Raw genomic sequence first — 10,089 nt, forward strand, 5'->3', positions numbered from 1 at the left:
TTTATTTATTTATTTATTTATTTATTTATTTTATTTATGTATGTATGTATGTATGTATGTATGTATGTATGTATGTATGTATGTATGTATGAAAGGATGTATGTATGTTTGGATGTATGTATGTATGTATGTATGTATGTATGTATGTATGTGTGTGTGTGTATGTATGTATGTATGTATGTATGTATGTATGAATAAATGTATGTATTGATGTATGTACGTTCCCTTATGCATCTTTCATACATATGAACATGTGTAAGTAATTGATTATAATGATTCTATGTGTTTGATATCTTTAATACAGGGATTACACTATGAAACAAGTGGAGCACTTAGTGGAATTACCAGTTTGTCTGAAACAGCAGTAAGTATAGAATACATTGTCCACATTCAAAATTAAAGTTGCATGAAGTAATGTAAATATGACAGTAGAAAAAACATTCTTCACTTAACAAATTTTACATTGATGTTTTTCACGTTCAGACAGAAAACTTCTGCACATGGGAGACGGTCGTTTTCGACGCTGCAAGCACATGTGCTGAACACTGTTTTCAAAACTAACATCAAGAAAGGAACAATCACCATGAGAGAAGTAAAGCAGAAAAGTGCAACAAAACATTTCCAAGCTCACATGACCGCTTTAACTGATAAAACAAATTTATGACAGAGTGACAGCATTTATAAAGGCTCAAAAAAATGTATAACAGAAGTTAAGTGCAGGTAGTTATATACTTGTATAGCAGAAGTTAAGTGCAAGTAGTTACTTGTATAGAAGGAGTTAACTGCAAGTAGTTACTTGTATAGAAGGAGTTAAGTGCAGCTAGTTACTTGTATAGAAGAAGTTAAGTGCAGGTTGTTACTTGTATAGCAGAAGTTAAATGCAGGTAATTACTTGTATAGAAGGAGTTACCTCATGACCCATGTTAATGCTATATATTCCAATTTTAACCCCCAGAACCCTCGAACTTGTAAAATACATATTACACATTTAAATTTGTGGAAATACATAATGGCTTCTACATTTTTTTTCAGATAACTAATGGTAGATGCGTTAAGGTAGAAACAGTTGTTTCCAAATCCCTCAAATATTCTTCTGTCTCTGAAAGGGTGCCAGTTAAAGTTTACCTCTATTTATCAAAGGTATTGTTTTCCTCTATTTTTCAAAGGTAATAATTTAATTTGAATAAATTTGGATTACTTTGGGTCTTTTTTTTCTATTCCATTGCATCGCATTCTGTGTGTTATCTCTAAAAATGGATTCTCAGAGTGACGAGTACCATCATAGTAGTTCTGAGAGTGAAAGGGAAGGTGAAGGTAATAATCAAATAACCGTATCTAATTTCTATGCGAAATAAGATACACCGAAAGGTAAAAAGGCAAGCAGTAAAAAAAATGTATCATGCCTAATTGTAAGACAACAATTACACACATGTGTCGTCATCTAAAACAGGCCTATGGCATGAACAACACAGATGCGCTGAAGAAAGTTGCTAAAGATTCATCGTCAAAAAGACAAAAGAAATATGGAAATATTGGCAGACCATTCAAGCAATGCCCTGTAGATGGCTGTTTAAAGACTGTAAAGAGGATGGACCAACACCTGGTGCACTTCCACCATCTTAAAAAGGGTACAGAAGTGTATTATTATATGCTGAATAAAACCAAGATATGTGCCATGAAAAAGGGACTGGAATAGAGAAGATCAACGTATAACGAAAGAACCAGCAGTGTAGCATCTGGTGGTGCACTATCTGAAGATTCGTGCATTGTTAATAGTACCCCTTCCGCCAGTACATCTGTACAAGGTGTGTGAGGATAATCATTCAGATAGCGTACCACCAGAGACAGCCACTGCTGGTACACACTGTAGTATGTCAAAATCTCAAATAATATCCTTTTTTCATAAAGATCTACTAGGCCTGTGGAGGGGGGGGGGGAGAAACAAGAAGGTCGCCGACCAGCATAGGCACCAACTGGAGTGTATTGTTGACAGGATTAATGGTGAAATATCATCGTTGAATAATGATCAAATGATGGAAGCGTATTTTCGGTCTCTCTTAGACAAGGGTTACCAGGCTTCAACGGTAAAATCTTATATTTGTTTTGCTCGGTTATTTTTTGAATTTGCTTTATCTAGAAAAATCCAAGTAATCGAAGATCCAAATAGGATCAAAGTCGTCATGCTGAAATTTGGATCTTCCCTTAACAAACATGTGAGAGAGCGGACTGCGGCCTTTGAAGTGGAGGAATATGAAACCATTATCACTCCTGAAGAAATATCAAAATTCGAAAAATCTGACCCGAAAACAAAAGCATATCAAATCGTTGCAAGTGCAGACCTTAGTAAGAAGAACATATCCCTTGAAGAAGCCGTTCATGTTAGAGATCATCTCTTAACACAGTTAACATTGGACAACGCACAAAGATCTGGTGCTATCCGTAACATAACAATAGGTGCATTCCAAAAGAGTATATCCATTGATGACAAGAAAGTTGCGCTTGTACAGCACCACAAGACGTCACATACAAATGGCGCTGCCAGGAAGATTTTTGAAGCCAATATGGCCGGTTTGACATGGATTTACATCTAACATATAATGCCTGCTATCTGAATGGACACCGATGCAAGTAGACCACTATTCCAGATCGTGGGTTGTAACGAGTTAGATTCTTCACAGTTTTCAAGAATACTTTCAAAAATCTGGGCAAACAGTGCTGTATCTGAAAATAAATTGACAGCCACTCGTCAACATAAATCCACTGTGTACATGACAATGGAGAATGATCCCGAGATTGCCCCCGCTTCTGCTCGTCATCGGCACATACTGCAAAAACCCAACAGAAAAATTACAACAATGTCTTACCTGCGCACCTATATTCATTAAATGCTATTAAATCTAACACAATGAAATAATTGCACTAATAGACAATTGGAGGGTTTCTGAATCACGTAATATTTAGAACGCATACGTCATCACATTGCGTCAAGTTCGGACAAACTCGGACAAAGTCAGCCATCTTGTTTTAGCGGCTCCTCCTTCTAATACATATTCTAATATGGCCCAGAACTTTACAAACTTCCAGAGGGCTTACATGTATCGCAACTCACACAGCACTTGGTGCATTGGAATACTACAGGCTACAGGAAAAGGGAATTCATAGATTTAGCTGGTAAAGTTCAAGATTGACATTCCTGTCGATCCAGATCTCCCACGGTGAGTTTAGTCGACTAGTCTAGTCTGTTCAATCTTCTAAGAATGACAGTTACATCATAATATTTATTTCCCCGAGTACTGTAACACAGTCGCTTGTGATCTGAATATTATATTCAGAAATAATCCTATTAGAAAACATCCGCGTCAGTATTAGAAATATTAGAACGTATCGTCGCCGGTACGTACGCGCAGTACAATGCATATACCGTGTACACGAAACAGCGACCCGTACGCGGTGACGCATGTGACAATAACTCTGTGAATTATGCGAATGTTTTACACTTGGTTGAAAAAAAACATTCTTTACATAACAAATTTTACATTGATGTTTTTCACTTTCAGACAGAAACTTCTGCACATGGGAGACGGTCGTTTTCGACGCTGCAAGCAGATGTGCTGAAAACAGTTTTCAAAACTAACATCAAGAAAGGAACAATCACCATGAGAGAAGTAAAGCAGAAAAGTGCAACAAAACATTTCCAAGCTCACATGGCCGCTTTAACTGATAAACAAATTTATGACAGAGTGAGAGCTTTTATGAAGGCTCAAAAAAAATGTATAGCAGAAGATAAGTGCAGGTAGTTATATACTTGTATAGCAGAAGTTAAGTGCAGGTAGTTACTTGTATAGAAGGAGTTAAGTGCAGCTAGTTACTTGTATAGAAGAAGTTAAGTGCAGGTAATTACTTGTATAGAAGGAGTTACCTCATGACCCATGTAAATGCTATATATTCAAATTTTAACCTCCAGAACCCTTGAACTTGTAAAATACATATTAAACATTTAAATTTGTGGAAATAGATAATGGCTTCTACGTTTTTTTTTCAGACGACTAATGGTAGATGCGTTAAGGTAGAAACATTCTTCTCTCTCTCTCTCTCTCTCTCTCTCTCTCTCTCTCTCTCTCTCTCTCTCTCTCTCTCTCTCTCTCTCTCTCTCTCTCTCTCTCTCTCTCTCTCTCTCTCTCTCTCTCTCTCTCTCTCTCTCTGAAAGGGTGCCAGTTAAAGTTTACCTCTATTTATCAAAGGTGTTGTTTTCCTCTATTTTTCAAAGGTAATAAATTAATTTGAATAAATTTGGATTACTTTGGGTCTTTTTTTTCTTTTCTATTCAATTGCATCGCATTCTGTATGTTATCTCTAAAAAATGGATTCCCAGAGTGACGAGTACCATCCTAGTAGTTCTGAGGTTGAAAGGGAAGGTGAAGGTTATAATCAAATAACCGTATCTAATTTCTACGCGAAAAAGGATACACCGAAAGGTAAAAAGGCAATCAGTAAAAAAATGTATCATGCCTAACTGTAAGGCAACAATTACACACATGTGTCGCCATCTAAAACAGGCCCATGGCATAAACAATACAGATGCGCTGAAGAAAGTTACTAAAGATTCCTCGTCAAAAAGACAAAAGAAATATGGAAATATTGGCAGACCATTTAAACAATGTCCTGTAGATGGCTGTTTAAAGAGTCTAAAAAGAATGGACCAACACCTCGTGCCACCATCTTAAAAAGGGTACAGAAGTGTATCATTATATGCTGAACAAATCCAAGATAGGTGCCATCAAAAAGGGATTGGAAAAGAGAAGATCAACGTATAACGAAATAATCAGCAGTGTAGCATCTGGTGGTGCACTATCAGAAGATTCGTGCATTGTTAATAGTACCCCTTCCGCCAGTACATCTGTACAAGGCGTGTGAGGATAATCATTCAGATAGTGTACCACCAGAGACAGCCACTGCTGGTACACACTGTAGTATGTCAAAATCTCAAATAATATCCCTTTTTTCATAAAGATCTACTAGGCCTGTAAGGGGGGGGGGGCAAAAACAAGAAGGCCGCCGACCAACATAGGCACCAAATAGAGTGTATTGTTGACGGGATTAATGGTGAAATATCATCGTTGAATAACGATCAAATGATGGAAGCTGAAATTTGGATATTCCCTTAACAAACAGGTGAGAGAGCGGGCTGCAGCCTTTGAAGTGGAGGAACATGCAACCATGATCAATCCTGAAGAAATATCAACATTCGAAAAATCTGACCTGAAAACAAAAGCATATCAAATCGTTGAAGTGCAGACCTTAGTAAGAAGAATATATCCCTTGAAGAAGCCGTTCATGTTAGAGATTATATCTTAACACAGTTAATATTGGACAACGCACAAAGATCTGGTGCTATCCGTAACATAACAATAGGTGCATTCCGAAAGAGTATATTCATTGATGACAAGAAAGTTGCGCTTGTACAGCACCACAAGACGTCACATACAGGTGGCGCTGCCAGGATTGTTTTTTGAAGCCAAATGGCCGGTTTGACACAGATTTACATCAAACATATAATGCCTGCTATCGGCATGGACACCGATGCAAGTAGTCCACTATTCCAAACCGTGGCTGGTAACGAGTTAGATTCTTCACAGTTTTCAAGAATACTTTCAAAAATCTGGACAAGCAGTGGTGTATCTAATTTCTACGCGAAATAAGAAACACCGAAAGGTAAAAAGGCAAGCAGTAAAAAAAATGTATCATGCCTAATTGTGAGGCAATAATTACACACTTGTCACCATCTAAAATAGGCCTATGGCATGAACAATACAGATGCGTTGAAGGAAGATGGTAAAGATTCCTCGTCAAAAAGACAAAAGAAATATGGAAATATTGGCAGACCATTCAAGCAATGCCCTGTAGTTGGCTGTTTAAAGAGTGTAAAGAGGATGGACCAACACCTGGTGCACTTCCACCATCTTAAAAAGGGTACGGAAGTTAATTTTTATATGCTGAATAAATCCAAGATAGGTGCCATCAAAAAGGGATCGGAATAGAGAAGATCAACATATAACGAAAGAATCATCAGTGTAGCATCTGGTGGTGCACTATCAGAAGATTCGTGCATTGTTAAAAGTACCCCTTCCGTCAGTACGTCTGTACAAGGCGTGTGAGGACAATCATTCAGATAGTGTACCACCAGAGACAGCCATTGCTGGTACACACTATAGTATGTCAAAATCTCAAATAATATCCTTTTTTCATAAAGATCTAGTAGGCCTGTGGGGTGGGGGGGGGGGGGCAAAAACAAGAAGGCCGCCGACCAGCATAGGCACCAACTGGAGTGTATTGTTGACGAGATTAATGGTGAAATATCATCGTTGAATAATGATCAAATGATGGAAGCGTATTTTCGGTCTCTCTTAGACAAGGGTTACCAGGCTTCAACGGTAAAATGTGTTCTGCTCGTTTATTTTTTGAATTTGCTTTATCTAGAAAAATCCAAGTAAACGAAGATCCAAATAGGATCAAAGTCATCATGCTGAAATTTAGATATTCCCTTAACAAACAGGTGAGACAGCGGGCTGCAGCCTTTGAAATGGAGGAATATAAAACCATGATCAATCCTGAAGAAATATCAACATTCGAAAAATCTGACCTGAAAACAAAAGCATATCAAATCGTTGCAAGTGCAGACCTTAGTAAGAAGAATATATCCCTTGAAGAAGCCGTTCATGTTAGAGATTATATCTTAACACAGTTAATATTGGACAACGCACAAAGATCTGGTGCTATCCGTAACATAACAATAGGTGCATTCCGAAAGAGTATATTCATTGATGACAAGAAAGTTGCGCTTGTACAGCACCACAAGACGTCATATACATGTACAGGTGGCGCTGCCAGGATTGTATTTGAAGCCAAAATGGCCGGTTTGACACGGATTTACATCAAACATATAATGCCTGCTATCGGCATGGACACCGATGCAAGTAGTCCACTATTCCAGACCGTGGCTGGTAACGAGTTAGATTCTTCACAGTTTTCTAGAATACTTTCAAAAATCTGGGCAAGCAGTGGTGTATCTAATTTCTACGCGAAATAAGATACATCGAAAGGTAACAAGGCAAGCAGTAAAAAAAATGTATCATGCCTAATTGTAAGGCAACAAACACACATGTGTCGCCATCTAATACAGGCCTATGGCATGAACAACACAGATGCGCTGAAGAAAGTTGCTAAAGATTCATCGTCAAAAAGACAAAAGAAATATGGAAATATTGGCAGACCATTCAAGCAATGCCCTGTAGTTGGCTGTTTGAAGAGTGTAAAGAGGATGGACCAACACCTGGTGCACTTCCACCATCTTAAAAAGGGTACATAAGTGTATTATTATATGCTGAATATATCCAAGATAGGTGCCATCAAAAAGGGATTGGAAAAGAGAAGATCAACGTATAACGAAAGAATCAGCAGCAGTGTAGCGTCTGGTGGTGCACTATCAGAAGATTCGTGCATTGTTAATAGTACCTCTTCCGCCAGTACGTCTGTACAAGGCGGAAGTGAGGATAATCATTCAGATAGTGTACCACCAGAGACAGCCACTGCTGGTACACACTGTAGTATGTCAAAATCTCAAATAATATCCTTTTTCATAAAGATCTACTAGGCCTGTAAAGGGGGGGAGGGGGGGTCAAAAGCAAGAAGGTCGCAGACCAGCATAGGCACCAACTGGAGTGTATTCTTGACGGGATTAATGGTGAAATATCATCGTGAATAATGATCAAATGATGGAAGCGTATTTTCGGTCTCTCTTCGACAAGGGTTACCAGGCTTCAGCGGTAAAATCTTATATTTGTTCTACTCGGTTATTTTTTGAGTTTGTTTTATCTTGAAAAATCCAAGTAATCGAAGATCCAAACAGGATGAAAGACATCATGCTGAAATTTGGATCTTCCCTTAACAAACAGGTGAGAGAGCGGGCTGCGGCATTTGAAGTGGAGGAATATGAAACCATGATCACTCCTGAAGAAATATCAAAATTCGAAAAATCTGATCTGAAAACAAAAGCATATCAAATCGTTGCAAGTGCAGACCTTAGTAAGAGGAATATATCCCTTAAAGAAGCCGTTCATGTTAGAGATTATATCTTAACACAGTTAACATTGGACAACGCACAAAGATCTGGTGCTATCTGTAACATAACAATAGGTGCATTCCGAAAGAGTATATTCATTGATGACAAGAAAGTTGCGCTTGTACAGCACCACAAGACGTCACATACATGTACAGGTGGCGCTGCCAGGATTGTATTTGAAGCCAATATGGCCGGTTTGACACGGATTTACATCTAACATATAATGCCTGCTATCGGCATGGACACCGATGCAAGTAGACCACTATTCCAGATCGTGGGTGGTAACGAGTTAGATACTTCACAGTTTTCTAGAATACTTTCAAAAATCTGGGCAAGTAGTGGTGTATCTAAAAATAAATTGACAGCACTCGTCACCGTAAATCCACTGCACTGTGTGCATGACAATGGAGAATGATCCTGAGATTGCCCCCGTGTACTGCTTATTGTATTTAATATTTTGTTCTTATTTACATATTTAGGTTACATTTTTTTTTACATACTTACACTTTGCTTTGTCTTATTTGCCACAATTTTTGTAGTTCCCCGTTCGTGCAATTATTGGTTTACATTGGTCTGGATGTGCGGTGACATGGTGGTCATTCATTAAACACTGCACTTTCTTCAGATCATCCCCAGGCATACTTTGGAAATTTACCAAACTTTTGTTTAATTTGTGGTGGATAGCTTCAATGCCCTGTTCAGAAAAGAACCCCACCCCACGCTTAAGTTCCTTCACCCTCTGTACAACATGGCTCTCCAGCATAGTTTAGTAAATACGTTTGCATTAGGGAAGCAAACCTTGTAATGTTTCACCAGTTTGGTAATTGCTGACTCTGTAGATATAAAAGAAAAATAAACAGATAAAATTATACATTTTATTACCTTTGATCTAGATCAATTGTGAAAGTGTGTAATAAAGATTGTCTTTTCATACATTTTGGAAATACACAGAGAATCAAACGGGTTCACATATCTCAGTGAAAAATCAATGTTAGGTTTGATTATTGTTTTTGAGAATGTCATTCAAGAGAAGAATTTAATTACAAAGATAGAAACACACAAAATGTGTTCTATGGACTATGGTTGTTGTACTTCTGTGGAAAAATAGTTGCTACTGAAATATTGTGCTTGTTTATTTGTGATACCATTGTAAAATTTCAACTAGATCACATGCATTTCGCGTACGTGCCACCTATCTAACACCACATACCTAACACTTATGACCCAACACACAATATACTATCAGCTGTAAAGTAATGGCCTATTGTGTTGATTTACTCACCATTTATGTCAATTTCAGTTGCACTAAAAAAGTCAAAATATTATTAACCTTGTCGTCAGCCTGCTTCAATGTAAGAAATAGCTTTCGTTTCTTCCATTTGTCTCAACTCATTGAGTTTTTACACCTCTGTCATCATCATCACTATCATCATCGCTGTCGTCCTGCAGCATAACACTCTCTATTCGACAGCTGAGATTGTCAGCTGTCTCTTTGATGAGAGTATCAGCCTCGGACTCAAGTTGTACTATGTGATGAATCATTTTGGTATACTCCTCAAACTCGCAGCTATGACATCAGGACAGGCTCATCAACTTCATCGGTTTTCACCAAGAAGGTGAAGATTTTGATGTCAAGTAGCTTGCAGGCAGATTGTAGTGCTTTGAAAAAATTATGAAAAATGCCTAATGAAATATGCAGGACAGGGAGATCAACCTGTATATGTAAGAATTGGTATGTGGTGCCTGAAAATGAAAGCAAAGCTGAAATCAATGTTACTATCACTAGTAGAAAAAATAGTACAGTTTACGACATTTTCCGTACTATAGTTCAGATTGAGTTCAATTCTGTACTTTTATGCTGATGAGGTGGACGTTTCTGTACTTTCCCATTAGCGCCTGTCTAATCGGATTATACTCGATCTGAAAAATAGTTCAGATTGCGAGTCGGAAGTGATTTGAATACATTTGCA

The sequence above is a fragment of the Glandiceps talaboti genome, chromosome 10 (genome assembly GCF_964340395.1).
Source record: "Glandiceps talaboti chromosome 10, keGlaTala1.1, whole genome shotgun sequence".
NCBI classification, from domain to species: Eukaryota; Metazoa; Hemichordata; class Enteropneusta; family Spengelidae; genus Glandiceps; species Glandiceps talaboti.